We start from the raw sequence: 16,222 nt of genomic DNA on the forward strand, positions 1-16,222 counted from the left end.
AAGCCCTCCTAAATTAGCAAAAGGATAATACTACAATATTGCAAAAAATGGTTTCAAAAAGAATAACTGGGAAAGTTTTGGTCCTTCTCTAATTTATCTGTGTGCAGCCTTTAATTTTATTTAAAGTTAATTTTAGTGATGTTCTATTTACACCATCGAGGGTTCGGCTCTGACAGCTACAGTCTTAAATTCAGCAGAGTTATCCCTGCTTGTTTTAGATCTAGAGCTCATAGGAACACAGGAAACCATAGGCAAGTAACACATGCAATCACAAGAACAAGGTCCACTATCATTTATCAATTTTAAAGTTACCAACAAAGTTATGAATGTCACAGTATATACAACTCCTAAATATATCCAGGCACCAATTATAACTACAGACATACCCACATCCTTCTAGATAGTGTTGGAGTCTGATGGCTCTCTCATGGATTGATCATCAGTAAAGGGATGGTTCCTGCTGGAGTTCTCCCATAGGAAGCTCAATTTTTCTGCTCTGGGCACCCCCTTTTTATAATGTGATTCTGTCTATACCTACATTCTGCACATGTACATGAAAGTGTCAGCCCCCTTTTTCCTTATTGGTCTGATGTCCCCTAGAAACATAAGGGACCCCGATTTCTATAGGTTGTGTAGGTTCTCTTTATTCTCATTAGCACTGACGCACAACCTGTATTCTGTGGTTAAGACAATGTTGGAGACACAAAAATGCTATAGAGGCACATCTGATTTAAAATTAATCTTCCCGCTAATTTTTCACAATATTACCACTTGGTATCTCTTTTCCCATAATCTTAGGGCATCAGGTTATTCTTCAGTCACTTACTTGTGTCAGCATTTCTTATCTCCAAGGCCTAAAATAGCTAAGCTAAAATCTTGCAGGCTTCAGGTCTTGCATTTCAGCCTTCCTTACTTAAATATCTAATATGATTCCCTCTTATATTAGTCTTATACTTCTATAATCCTACAATTTAATTTATGATTATATATAATCTGACGTCAATTAATCATAACATCACACAATAAATGGATGATAAACTAAAATGATTGGCTACATGTGTTTATAGTATTGTATCATCCTTTCACAAGTTTGACTCACTTAAGGTTAGTTTGTGGTGGTCCCCGTCCACCTGTCAATCCAGGGGGCGGTCTCTTAGGTCCCCTATAACCAGTCTACATGATCCATGGCTCTGTCTCCTCCCTGCTCCTTATCAGCCCCTTTGTGGCAATTTTCATCCTCTAGTGTGCATAGATGGAGTATTTTCTGCATTCTCTCAAGAACAAGGACTTGCCCTGTATAGGATAAGAAGGGTCTTTGCACCTTCAACCCCATCACCTGTACATAATCATATAAGGGCCTGAGACAGTCTGGCCCTAAGTAGTCAGCTTTTCCTGTGAATATTTACTATTCAAGACTTGGGGAACAAGAAATAAATTAAGCAAGTGGCTAGAAGAATCCTGGATAAAGGGGCAGATCTACTCTGAAAAGTTAGTATTATATATGCCACCAGTTTACTCAATAGATCTGCTCCCTATGTGTATTAGCTAGTCTTTCTCCTTACTTTACTGACTCAAATAAGCGATGACCATGTTTTTACTCCTGTTAGCACAGCAGAGCCAATGTATTTATGAAGACTAGCTAGACACCAGTTTTGAGGTAATTTTTATTCATCCATTGATGAGTAAGTCAGAGCATCTCCTTTTTTTTTTTTCAGTGAAATAAAGTTATATGCTTTTTGTCCTTTAATGATATATCCCCAAATGAAATGTCCCCAAAACTAAGTATTTTTTTCATGCTTTCCAGATTATTCAGTTGTGACCAGTCATGGGAAGTTCCACCCCAAAGGAACATCTTTGAGTGAGTGAATGAAGGATTTATATTCTAGTTGTGTTCTAAATTGTAGCGTCTGCTATAATGAGTGATGCAAGTCTTATCTGGAGAGCTTTGTAATGCATAATATGAGATGTGTTGGGCATTTTGGAAGCACAGTTTATCACTGAACTGGCTTTTTTGATGCTGTTGACATCCCTGAGAAAAATCCAAGATGGCAATGCTATATTGAGGCAGAAGCAAACGTCACCATTATTTCCTTTATTTTATTACTAGAGCCAAACAGGTATTTGACTAGTATCAGGGGGTAGCCGTGTTAGTCTGTATCTACAACAACAACAAGGAGTCTGGTGGCACCTTAAAGACTAACAGATTTATTTGATGCCCAAATAAATCTGTTAGCCTTTAAGGTGCCACCAGACTCCTTGTTGTTTTTGTAGGTATTTGACTGTAGAATTCACTTGGCGTGTAGCAGCCAGCATATTTTAAGAGTCTGCATGTAGTATGATCGATCATTTTCCCTTTTGACTTTATGGCCTATGTGGGTCTGCTCAGCTAGCTGTGAATGTTTCAGTATTAGCCCTTTTTGTATGTCAGTCGTTAACAGGCCATCTAAACCCTGCTCAAGTAGCAGCATCTAATGCACTGATTCAAGAAGGCTTGCAGGGTTAATTCTGTCATTACTGTGTTGACATGAGGCATGTTACATCTTTCAGCTCAAAATGTTACTTGTAATCTTTTAATCCTAAATTAGGTCAATGTTTTATCAAGTTAATCTAACATGAAGATTAATTAGGCTAGTTAACACAGAGGGAGGTTATTTGTTTTGAGGCTACATTTAATCAAGGAATTAGTCCTTAATATAATAGGTAACTTTTTACTCCTTTCTTGATTCCAGCTCACCTGATGTGTGTGATTATTTCTTGGCATGCACTGCATAGGACATAACATTAGAAAAGGGCTAAACTTGAACCTTTCATTCAATCCACTGTTCCCGTCTTCCTCTCTCTTCCCCCCCGCCACCAACCCCATCAAAATAAAACAACATAGTGCATAAAATGGGACCTGTCCAAAACAGACTCTGGTTTTCATTTTGCAAACCTGACTGACAAGATTATGTAAAATTAAACCCATCCCACTGTTTATTGATTGTAACTGTAAAGGCTCATTCAGAAGGAAAAAAATCTGACCTTAATATTGAAGTGTTTAATATTTCAATTTGAAATAATTCTATAATATTTCAGGACCCAATGCTTCTGGTGAGAATTATTGCCACTTGAAATATGAAAAGTAAATGATTATACCTGAAGAAAGATGATAGCGACATACCTTGTGATCTGTGTCTTTGTGAAGGGAAGTAGAAGAAGGGGTAACATGTTCAAGATGAAATGACTGCTCTTGATAGTAATGAGGTAGTGTCTATATTTTCCTAGGTCAATCTGTCTATTTAATATACATTTTTAATTTAATCCTGTTGAGCTGCTTGATGTTTTTGTATCTGATATAACTATTATTTCTTTTCTGAAAAGAAGTCCTCTTTTCCCCTCAAGGTTATATCTCTGTGCTGTATTTTTAATGACAGAGCAATAATTATGGCAATAACAAAATAGAAAATGGACTTCACTGGTTATTTCCTTGACCAGTTTAATTCAATATTCTTTTCCTAAATATAAACTTTCTGAAATTTAGTAAATCCTCCAATTAAACATCAGTAGAGTGGGGAGGGAAGAGAGTGGGAGGGAGGTGGCATAAATCTGCTAACAGGGGTCATTAGACTGGACAAATGCCTTTCTCCCCTGAGTTTCCTAGATAAGGAGAACCTAACTAGTAGTTAAAAATTCCAAGAGTCATTCTGGATAGCATTACGGACCCCCCGGGTGTTGCTGCAGAGTTCATGCCCTGTTTCATCAAATACCTAGTGACATTCACCAGGGGCCATGCTAATTATAGGGATTTAGCAGACAATGTCTAAGACCATTTCATCGCAAAATAGCATGTTTTTGTCTTCAAGTATTGGTTTCTTGGTGTGTTAAGTTAGCAAAAATTTGGAAGTAAAATGATTTTGCAGTTTGTTAATGTATCTTTACAACTGCATTCATCAACATATTGAAACTTTAAGATCCAATTTTCACTGCATTAGCATGAAGAATATTGTGTTCTTTTAAAATTACATGGAGGAGGCACAAGATAACTTAAAAATTCATGGATTCTGTGTTAGTTTTAATCCAATTGCTTTAGTGAGGTGCAGAGTTCATTCACTATGAAATGTTTTTCATTGGGCAGGACTTAGAGGCCTGATTCTCCTTTTACTTACACCAGAGTTAATCAGGAATAATTCCAGTGAAGTCACTGAAGTTACACTGGTGTGAGTAGAATCAGGACCCTAGTGCTTATATGTTTCATTACCATATAAAATTACTGCTTGATTCCCAAAGAGGAAGGATGGTCTAGTGGTTAGGGTGCTAGCCTGGGACTTAACAGACCTGGGTTCATTCTGCCACAGACTTCCTCCATAACCCTGGGGAAGTCACTTAGCCTCTTTGTGACTCAATTTCCATCTGTAAAATGAGAACAATGCTACTTGCGTACTTCACAGGGTTGTTGGGAGGATAAATATACTAGAGATTGTGAGGCACTCAGATATGCCCCCCTTCCTAGCATATAAGTACCTCAGATAGATGGTCCATAGTGTGGTAATGGTTTGAGTGCTGGGGAAGTAATTCAAAGACTAATTGGGTGAACTATATATAATTCTAAAACTCAGAATTCTAAGGAGCCCTATCCAGTTTTCCCAGATGGAGGATTCTCCATTTTGCATGGGACTCTGTAAATGGAAAAGAACATGAATAAGCTAAAAAAATAAGAAATCTTTAACCTCTAGGCAAACTCAGTTTTATCCAACAATATTTGTAGTGATCAAATTATTTATTTTATTAAACTTTTATATTGAAGTAGCCACACGGACCACACTACCATTGTACTAAGGATTGTACAAACATATAATAAATGACTGTGTCTGTGCCAAAGAATTTACAATCTGAAAGATTTAGCTGGCTAATCAAGTCTAAATAGTTTTTATTCCATATTTACTTCAGTGGATTTCAGCACTTTTGAAAGTTAGCCCACTTAATTAGGCATGTAAATACTGATTTATGAGCATAACTTTAGGCATCTAGCTTTATGAAAATCTGGCAAATGTATTTAATGATAAAGCTACCACTGTGAAAAAACAAGTACAAGTGAAGGGGAAAGATTTAGGATTGAAAGATAGCTAGTTGGGCCTTTGGCAGAAGTGTCATTCATCTAAGCAGAACATTCACAGAATTGATATACTGTACCACTGAATTTCAGGAATACTAGACATTGGTTTTGGCTCTTCCATGCCCCTCGGGAAGCTATTACTGTATCTTCATACTTTCTTGGACATTTTTTACTGATATTTCAGCCCCAGAAATTTTCAGGTCCATGCTATATGTTTAAAGAAAAGTTAACAGTGGGTAGAATTTCTCCTGCATCTGAAATTATTACGAGCTCTAAAGCTATTTGGTGCTCACTCTGCCAGCATGTCTTTACATTTCTTCTGAAAACAATTTCTAAGGGCTATATTCTAAGGGCACCATTCCAGGAGGATACACAGGAAGGAATTGTGCCCAATTTCACCAGTGCAGTAGTGAGATGTGCAGGTAACAGTGTACTCCCCTGGTGTGCCTGGCCCACTCTGCAGGCCGATGTAGAGGGACCACGTGCCCACCACCCTCACACCATATTGGGGCAATGTTCACCCTCCCCAGTGGCTCATGGAGAGAACACTCCCTAAAATATAGGGACTGTGGTTATCCTGCTCCTTCTGTAAGATGCACAAGTAAGGGAAAAGGGTAGGTGGGTGAGTAGGAGCACAAATTTCCTTGCAGCTTCCCCATTCGCTGATCACCAATATATAGGAAATGATGCAGCGATGGAATTTTGTCATCTTAATGAGACGGGTTTTATGGTGCTTGAGACATGCAGGCCTAAATTATAGAAAAACATTTTCTAGATTAGCCCTTGAGCTTTTAGTCTCTTCATTGAATTATCTGAAAGGTAAAATACTCAGCTTCATAATATTTGCACCCTCTTCACTGCCTTTGTCTTTTTAAAAAGCCTTAAGTGTCTGCCTCGAATACTTTTTGCAATATCTGGCTGTCATGCTGTTTGTTATTTCTGTGAAAAAAGGGCTGCAGAGCATTTCCAATGAGCTCACTGCAAGCTGTCAAATAAATGCATTGGCAGATACCCGCATGCTTAATGGCTCCAGGAAGTGTTAGTGCCAATTCTAATCATATAAATTTTGCAGATACACTCAGTCTCAGATTTTGCTAGGTCAGTTCACACAAGGTGCACTTTTCACATTTTTTTTTCACCCCACTGCATACAATAAACCCATTTGCAGATAAAAAAAACCTTCTTACAAGTGAATGTAACTTTTTAAAATTGACACAAGTGTAAAAGGAGATGCTTCAGTAAAGATAAATTTAGCAAGTGAGCTCTAAAGTTGTATAACTTAAGCCTGCTAACGTGTCATGCATTAGTTAATATTCAAACAGCAATTTGAAGATGTAAAGTGCTATACAAGTGCTATATTATTTGCATCTTTTCCCAGAACACTCCAATATGGTTGCCTAGGGAATAGGGGAGGTTTTGGGCAATGTGTACAGTATGATCTTGTTGGCCTTTTAGGTGAAAAATAAACCTTTTATTTAATTTTTTTCCTCCTGATCAGATGCACAGCTCATTGCCATAAGAGCCCAGGATGAGCACAAACAGTATTACTTCTGCATACTCCAGTATAATACAAATAATCTGGTGCAAGACACTCCATATAAAAGTAGTTAGAGATGTCTTTATGTAACAGATTTTTATGGATTATAGGCCTGATCCAAAACTCATTAAAGTCAGTTGGAATCATTAAGTCGACTCTAATGGGGAGTGGATCAGGCTATATACCTCCATCTCTTTATTCCTTCATAGGCTTTCACCTTTTGTTATTACACATAGTTTTGAATGTCCTATATATATATATATATATATATATATATATATATATATATATATATATATATATATATATATATATATATATTTTTTTTTTTTTTTTTTTAAAGATAGGCCCAGCATTAATCAGAGGTCTGGGGTGTAATCATTTCTGCTGTGTGCATTTGTAAGGGATGATCTTGTAAAATGCTGCTTATTATTGCATTCACCTTTAGGATGTACATTTATTTCTTCCAAACAGATTTAGTGCCTCTGTACATGTTTGGTTAATAGGCCTTGGTGACATGTAAGTGCTACAGGGTCTCCTCATTGTCTTCATCTCTTCCTGCTGTCCTCTATGTCAATATTAGTTTACAAAGAAGTGCCCCACTGCAATTAATTTGTCTTTCCAAGAATTCAGATTCATAAATCAGCCTCTTTCTCCCCTCTCTCACACACGCTTTTTGATGATGTAAACATTAGTGATTGCAAAACCTCTAAAGATTCAAAGATCTAGTTCAGAAGTGCCCCCCAAAACTGGATACTTATCTTAAACATACAAATTCATCCAAACCTTTTGAGATTTCCCTTCATCCATCTGCCATTATTTTCCTACCTGCCTACTCAAATCCTTCTCTTCACCATTCTTTGTACTTTTCTTTTAAATGGAGTTCCTTGTTGGATATGGATGAATAAGTTAGAAAAAGAGCCACTCCTATCCTCATCTCAGATCTTGTCCTGAATAGAATGGATTCATAAAAGATAGAATACATGCCTTTGTCCCTTTCTGTGATGCCCAACAGTCCTTTGCTAAACCTCTTTCTTGCTGAAATCCTTCTCCAGATGCCAGAAAGCTTGTCAATGTCCTTTGGGCTGGCTTACTGTCTTCAGATCTTGCTAGTACCTGGTCAGCTCAGGAAGCCCCAGAAAGTTAGAGATGTTAATAACGTAGCCTAGCAGAGAATATGACAAATCTGAGACTTGCACCTCATAAGTCATGTTACACCTAAACTCAGGGTATACATCAGGTCAGGTCAAGATAAAAGAACTGGAATATTTTCTTGGGGTTCAGAGAAGTAGGTATGAGAATAATGGAAGGATGGAGGCAGAAGAAGGGTTGGGAAAGCAGGAAGAGGATGAAACAGGAAGGAAGAGGAGAAAGATCCAAAAAAGTTAGATATATTTTGTTAACTTCAGATAATGATCCAAACTTTTCAGAAATTATCCAAACCAAACCTCTGAATCTTTCAGCCATCACTAACTTCATCTGTGTCTACTTGATTCCCAGCAGGCTCCCAGACCTTACAACCCAAAGTCACTTCTGAACGCATATCTACCTCTACCAGCATCCTGTTTTAATGAGGACATTCAAAGGTACTGTATGGTTCTCTCTGCAGCAATGGAGGCTAGTAATGAACGCCCAATGGGGCTAAACCTCACTAATTAAATCTCCTATAATTTCTTTCTTTGAAACAAACAAAAATCACTTTTTTTTTTAATCTGATGCCTTTCATTTCCCTCCCCCTCTCTCCAAGAGTAAAATTGAGACAGCTGTAGCATGTGGTGGCAGTGAATGGCCTATATAGTTCTCTTCAGTTGCTGGGGCTTTTGGGGGCAGGAACCCTATAGGCACGTAGAGTCTGGAACCCCACCTCCTCATATTTGACTTCAGCTCCTCCTTTCTCCAAAGGGACTCTTCCAGTATAGCCTTCCATTCTTGAAACTTTTGAAAGGTTTTGATTTTTACAAGGAGCCTTCTCTGTCACAAGAGGAAAGTTCACATTTCAGCAAGTGCCTGCAAAACATAGAACATGAACCAAAAAAAAAAAAAGAAAAGAAAGCCACAAGCCAGGCTTCCAAATTAATCAGTTTCCTGCAGAACAGTATACAGGAAACTGAAATTTGGCTCTGCACAGCATGCTTTGAGATTCTGACCACAAAAGCTAATATTCAAGCATGCCAGCACCCCATTCATTGTCTTAAGTAAACAATTTAACATCCATTATTCATTTATCCCAAGTTCAGACATTACATTCTTGAACACAACCCTGCTAGAAAGTGCTCAGCTTGTAGACTCATGTTCCTCACATCATCAAGGAAACTAGCAGAACAGAAAGATTACAAATGAGAGGAGACCATTATGCTCCTAAACATTAGTAAGTGAACTTGAAGTCTCATGTGCGTGGCTGTGGAGGAAGACAAAAGTCAAATGACTGTGACTGAAAAACATCAAATCTGGGATATGCCAGGGTTCTCTCTCAATTTCTTGGGTATCCTTCATAAAAATGTAATAAACTTTTTAAGCCTTTATTTAGTTATGTATTTACAAACAAGAAATGATACTCTTTGCAGATATACAAAAATTCACTAGCCTTAAAATCCAGGATTTTCAGAAGGCCTGGAGCCTGATTTTTTTCCAGAGATGTTATGTACTGAATTCTAACTAAAGCCAACAGGAGATGCAGGTGCTTAGAGTTTCTGAAAATCAGGCCCCTGTTTCTTACATATTTAAGCCAGCTTCAACTGTTAGTGTTCCTAACAAGAAATTAAAATACATTAACATAAACATCCCCATGCCCACCCTTCTGGCATAACGCAGTTCTCTGACCCTTTGGTGTGGAAACTTACCTTCCCAAGGGCATTCCCCTCTCAGTCTGTCACCCATGCAGACACTCACATAGCCTCTCCCTTGAGCACCTGTGCAAAGAAACAGGAATGCTGAGCTGAAGTTAACCTCTTGTTCATCAAGAATCAGTTAGTGCCCCTGCACTATGTGACAGTGTGTTGTAATTTCCTCAGAAGATCCATTGGGTGTTAAATATTTCTCAATTCATTTTTTAAGGGAGGGAGAAAAAGTGGTAAGTGAAGAAAGGGGTGAACCCAAATAAGAAAAATATAAAAGGTGATAAGGAAGAATTGGGGGAGGCGGAAGGGAGGAACAACTTCAGTATGTATATAAAGGGAGTTTAGCCTGAGTAGAGACTGAAGGATTGGGTCTTTAGGCATAAGGAATAGGAAGTAACATGATTATTAACAATCGTAAAAAAAATTACAATTTACATCCCACAGGAAATGCCAATATTTCAACATTTTTGTCTGTCCCAAATCTGGAAGAATAGTCAAGTTATCTAAATTTTGTGTAGAATTAAAAGTTCACCAAAATTTCAATGTGGAAATGTCAAAACATTTCATTTTGGGTCAGTTCAACATTAAACTAAAGCTGCCTAAGCCGTTGTGGTGCCTCATTAGAGTGGTAGATTGGATGCCTCAAACACCTATTCTCCCCTATGGGCTCCCTGGTTGGACTTTGTATCCTGTGGTGCATTATGGTTATGGAACTCGCATAATGCACCCTGGCAGCTCAGTCAAAGGGGAGACCCTGGTGCATCACGGAAGGTGTAGTCCAGCCAGAGGCGTAGCGAGCGCCCTCCGACCGGAGGGGGCCCCACAAGGAAGGGGGCCCCTAAAAGTGGCAAAAAAAATGTAAGGTATAACTAGGTAAGTGACATTTATTGACGCTATTGCACAATCCATGTCGGTTTTACTGACAAAACCATGAAGTTATTATGATATATCATAATGCTATTGGCTACATCAGTTGTCTGTCGGTCAGTTTCAATTTTAGTTGGACCCATTCAAAGAATGTGCATTTGCGTTCATAATGGCGGTCGGCGGATAAATGTTATTAATTTAGTTGTTTAATTTTTTATTGTTTGAAACGATTAGTTTCCAACGCAGAAGCATGCTTTGTGATGTCTAAGAGAACGTATAAGAGCGGAGCTAGTAAACGAAAGGCAGCAAAAGATGCCGAGAAGGACCTTGAGAAAATTCCAAAGTTGTCAACGTATTTTGCGCTGCAATCCAACGTACAGGTACAGGCACAAGAAATGGACAGCGCTAACAGCGACGAATCGTATCCAGAAGTGCTTCAAGTGAGGTCGAAGGTGAAGCCAGTTGTTCTACCAAACAAACTGTGACAGATATTCCAGCTGCTGCCGGGAAAGAAGTATCTGAATCTGAACCACTGACTGATGATCCAGGAGATTGGCCATCTATAATATCAGACAGGCAAGTGTGTGACATTGTTGCACGTGGCCCACTGCAGCGGAATGAAAGGTACGAATTTCCATTTAACGAGGAAAGACGGAGGTTCACAAGTACTCATTTCTATCGAACCATGGCAAATGGTGAGAAAATAAGACGTTCATGGTTAATGTACTCAGTTCAGAAAGATGCCATTTTTTGTTTTTGTTGTAAATTATTTGGCACTGGCGACACACCGCTATGTCGTGGAACATCTGCTTGGAAAGCACTGTCAAAAGACTTCAGCAGCATGAAACAGGCAAAGGTCATAAAGACTGTATGATGAAATGGTTTGACCTTCGGTCAGGCATAGTAAACCGTACATCTATTGACCAACTCAAATTGCAGGCTTTTCTGAAAGAAAGATTTCTGGAGAAATGTTGTCAAATGCATGGTTGATGTTGTTATTTTCTTGTCCAAAAGAAACTTGGCATTTCGAGGAAGTAATGAAAAGCTCGGCAATCCTTTGAATGGCAACTTTTTGGGACTGTTTGAATTGCTTGCAAAGTATGATACTGTCCTCAGCGAACTTTTACAGAGGATTAAGAAGGCAGAGACACATGTTCAGTACCTCAATCCACAGATCCAAAACGAGCTGATTCAACTTGTTGCCAGTAACATTCAAAAGGCCAACATAGCGCAGCTTAAAAAAGCAAAATATTATTCAGTTATTTTGGACTGTACTACCGACGTGTCACATGAAGAACAGATGTCTGGTGTTATGCTTTGTTGAATGCAACGGTGAAGATGGTGTCAATATTCGTGAAGCGTTTGTTGGTTTTCTTAATGTTCATGATACAACTGGCAAGGGCTTATTGGAAGCGTTTCTTGAAAAGGCAAACAATTTAGGAATAGACATTGCTGACATGAGAGGCCAAGCTTATGATAACGGCACAAATATGAGAGGAAAGAATAAAGGAGTTCAAGCCCGCATGCTAGAAATAAATGACCGTGCCTTGTATGTACCATGTGAAGCTCACACTTGGAATCTTGTGATCTCAGACCCGGCAAAGTCATCAAAACATGCCGTTGACTTTTTCGGTCTGATTAACAGAATATACATTATCTTTTCTTCTTCACCTTCGCGTTGGGATATACTTCAAGAACATATGCCAATATCTGTTAAAGGGTTATCGGACACTCGTTGGGAGTCGAGAATTGATGCTGTGAAGCCATTGCGTTATCACCTCGAAGAATTGTGCAATGCTTTGTCATCTTTGCGAGAATATGCGCTCGAAAAGAAAGATGGCAATACAGCAACAGAAGCCGGTGCACTTTTAGACCATGTTACTACGTGGCCTTTTGTTCTGACTGTGTACACGTGGTACGATATACTATTTCACGTCAATAAAACCAGCAAATTAATTCAGTCACCAGATGTGTCAATTCACATACTGCAGGCAGAAGTCGGTGCTACAAAGAAGTTTTTGGAAGACTATCGAAATACAGGATATATCTCTGTGGTCACAAATGCACGTGAAATAGCAGAGCATATGGATATTGAGCAGGTGTTTCCAGAAACCAGGGTGCGACGTAAGAAGAGAATGTTTGATTACGAATGTGCTGATGATTCGAGTCGTCTTTCTGCCGAAGAAAAATTCAAATTGCAGTTCTTTCTTGTTCTCACTGATCCGGCCATATCTTCTGTTTCGTCACGATTTGACCAACTCATGGAGTGGTATAAATTGTTTGGATTTCTGTACAATACTAACAGCCTGAAGCAGTATCACAGAGAAAATGAACTGGAGAATCACAGCAAAAATTTTGAAAGAAAAATGGGAGATATTGATGCCAACGAACTCATAATGGAATTGAATCATTTTATTTATGTCCTCGAGAAAAAGAGAGCACTTGTTACGGCAAACAATTTTTTAACGTACATATACAAGAACAGCCTTCAGGAGATATATCCGAATCTTTGCATTTGCATCAGAATTCTTCTGACCACACCAGTTACTGTCACTGGTGCTGAAAGGAGCTTCAGCAGAATGAAACTGATCAAGAATATCCTGCGCTCAACCATGACAGATGACAGGCTTTCTGCGCTTGCAGTTATCTCAATCGAAAACAAGATTGCCAGATCTCTGGACTATGACGCATTGATTAACCAATTTGCGGAGAACAAGGCTCGAAAGAAGCGCTTTGCGTAAATACAGAATACATGTACACTGTAGGCCTATGTATACATAATATGAACCCTGTATATTGTATAAAATAAATACCGCATTCCAGTTTCTGCATTGTAAGGGGCCCTGCCCAGACATATGTTCGGAGGGGGCCATGTTCTTTGTTGCTACGGCCCTGAGTCCAGCCAAGAAGCCTGGCCATTTAGCAAACAATGGAGATATGAGGCATCTGAACTACAACTTCCATAAGTCAATCTGAAAGCACCTGGAGAACACGGATTAATGTCAAACTGGCCTGAAATTAAATATTTTGATTTATTTTCATTTAAATCTTTCAACAAAATTGACATTTTCTTACAGAAAGTGTCAATTTTTGCAGAAACCACACTTTCCATCAAAAAACATCTTGACAGAAAATCCCCTGCCAGCTCTAATAACTATATACTCTCATTGCCAAGTGTCTTCCTCACTATGGAGAGCAACAATTTTTTAAAATGTTTAAAATGAAATTTAAGAAAAATTGTGCTACTCTCATGAAGTTATAAGTAATTTTTATGAACTAAAAGCATGCAGCTTCTAAGGGAACCCACTCTAATATCGCTGTTCATCATCATATTGTAAGTTAATATTGCAGTATCAGGCCCTATATTCAGAAGCAATCAAGTGGACAGATTTCACCCTTTATTAGGCCAGTTTCAATCCTGAGTAATTCCACTCACTTCTTCATGCTTGTGTAATTGAGATCAGAGTGGGGAAAGTTATTGGTAAGGTTACTGGCAAGATCTACAGTACCATAGCTCAAAGACAAACAGACAAGGCTCTTTCTTAACTAACTGAATATTTTGTGTTATTTTGAGAAGGGTAGTTTTTTGCAAAGGAATTTCTAAAGCTGTATGAGCAATTGTGCAACACAATTCAACCTTCAGCTCCTTAGCACTCGCACAGTTTCTGCTGAGTTCTCAGATGGCGGTATTTTCCAGGAATTCTACTGGAAGATTTTGGTGGCAATTTAATCTTCTGTTTTCTTGTGATCCTATTTTCATTGTCTTCTCATAGAAGTTGTGCTTTTTCTGGTTTTATTCCTTGTGCTATGCATATTGTATGGCCAGTCTTGCATACCTTTGTTCCTCCATCTGTACAAGTTATAGTATAAGTTATTAGTTATATGTCTGGAAGGTTTAGATTGAGGCTTTAGAAATGCTGTTGGTCATTAGTTTGAATTGGCTGGAGGTTAACTAGGGAGAAAGCACTGCACCCAATTATATAGTTTCTGCATAGTCGGGTCTAGTAGCAAAAGCAAATGGCTTTTTTTTCTATAAAAACCATTCAATATAAGAGTCCAAAAGACAGATACTAATTGTTCTTCTCTTGCACAAGTAATTTTTTTAACCGAACTCTACCCTGTGGCAAACTCATCCTTAATATAGTTGAATGCCCTCCCATCAGATTTCAGTGCCTTTACCTTATAAATATCACATACATAGGACTGAATTTGGTCTTCGGTTTCCACTCTCACTAGCTGATGGGCATATGGAGGGCTAGACTCACTGGAATACTCCGGCTGCTTTTCACTTCGCTGGTAATGCAAAGCAGCTGTAAACCCTGCTTAATTGGCTGGTTAAACTGAGTTTACAGTTAGTTTGCACCATTAGAAGGAAACAATCGTCCTGGATAAAATTTCTGTTTTCCCTTGAATGATTAAACATGCTTTTTTAATAGTGGACAGTAACTTGGCAAAGTGATCACATTCGGCAGGTGGCACAGGCTGCTATTTCGCACCCTACCACATCAAAGCCCTGTTCCCTTCTCCTCTACTGGTACAAAGAACTGATAGGAACTGGCGTCTGATACAGTCATCTTAATTCAGGCCTTTGAATGTTAGATAAATGCAGTCTCATACTATTAATAAAACCAGAATATTGTGGCCATATGTCTCATCTGTCCCATGTTTAGCTTCAAAATCATTCTTTCTTGCACATTCACTCACATGCACACACACGTACATATCTTGTTATCTTAATTGTATTAAAGCTAATGTTTTTTAAAAAATTATATAATACATAGGTTGAGAAAAGTGTGTCTGTACATCTGGTTATAGTGCTTAGATTATCCACAAATACGAAGTTTGTTTTTAAAGTCATAAAATACATATAGTGCATAATCAGCAATAATCCAAATTTAGGTGAATGAATTTAAGAATACAGTTTAGATATTTAGCATCCATGCATTCAGGTACATTTCTCATGAAAAAAGTTTTATATAGAGAGTTGGTGGCGGAAAGCAAACTATAACAATGAGTGAAGATTGTCCCTCAGTAATTGAGAATTTAGGATAGGCTGTCCATTTAGAGAAAAAAACAGTCCATCAGGAAAATATTGGAGTTACTTTCCTGACTGCGCTTCTCATCGGCACTCCAGCTCATCCCTCCTGGTATTGCCAATGTCCAGTGATGTGTAACAACCCCACATTTACCTGTTTACTCATGTTTATCTGCTATGAGTCTAAATTGGTTACAAGTTCTGGATGAGATGCTCTGCTTTTTAGTTCTTTCTTAACACTTTGGGGGGAGGGAGGTGAGGCTACATCTTTATCTGTGTGTTTTGCTACAATGTTATCCAACAGCGTTACTGAAACATTTTCTTCAGATTCATTTCTAATAGTAAAAAATGCTCTATCAAGCTCTTATACCAAAAGAAATAAATATCTGCTAATTTAGGGTGAGTGTAAAAATAGCTTATAAATATGTAATGTCTTGCTCATCATTTCTGCTCTGTATGTGTCTTTAAGTCTCACTCTGTGACTGCTCACTTTAATGACATGGGGAAGATTTTCAGATGCACAAATGACAGTCTAACTCCCACTGACTTAATATTTACTACTCTTAGCACAAAAGAGTAGACCTGGACACATTTTGCATGGTTTGATTAATACAGGTCCACAAACCAAACCCTGCCTTTCCACAGGGGTCAGCATCAGAACAAACCCTGTGGGCTCAGGGCCTTACACAAGTGTTCCTAGTAATTCTTAACTAGCAGGAATTTTTATATTCCCTCACCAGCTAAAAGATTTAATGTGCTATTTTGTTGTTTTTGTTTGTTTTTAATTTGGGACATGTTAGAGCCCTCTACAGTTCATACCCCCGTAGACTGGACTGTGGCACCATGTTAGGATG

The 16,222-nt window shown here is 38.4% G+C and overlaps 1 long non-coding RNA gene across 2 annotated transcripts in view; it reads left to right on the forward strand.

The window, feature by feature from the left end:
- Positions 1–16,222, forward strand: part of LOC112059824 (uncharacterized) — a 111,580-nt gene that overhangs the window by 68,498 nt on the left and 26,860 nt on the right. Inside the window, exons 2-4 of one of the 2 annotated variants that reach the window (XR_010601288.1) lie at positions 1,805–1,858; positions 3,076–3,243; positions 8,130–8,215. This is a non-coding gene — a long non-coding RNA (uncharacterized LOC112059824). The remainder of the gene's footprint in view (positions 1–1,804; positions 1,859–3,075; positions 3,244–8,129; positions 8,216–16,222) is intronic. The other variant, XR_010601289.1, reaches the window with a different exon arrangement.

This window comes from Chrysemys picta, chromosome 5 (genome assembly GCF_011386835.1).
Source record: "Chrysemys picta bellii isolate R12L10 chromosome 5, ASM1138683v2, whole genome shotgun sequence".
Taxonomy (NCBI): Eukaryota; Metazoa; Chordata; order Testudines; family Emydidae; genus Chrysemys; species Chrysemys picta.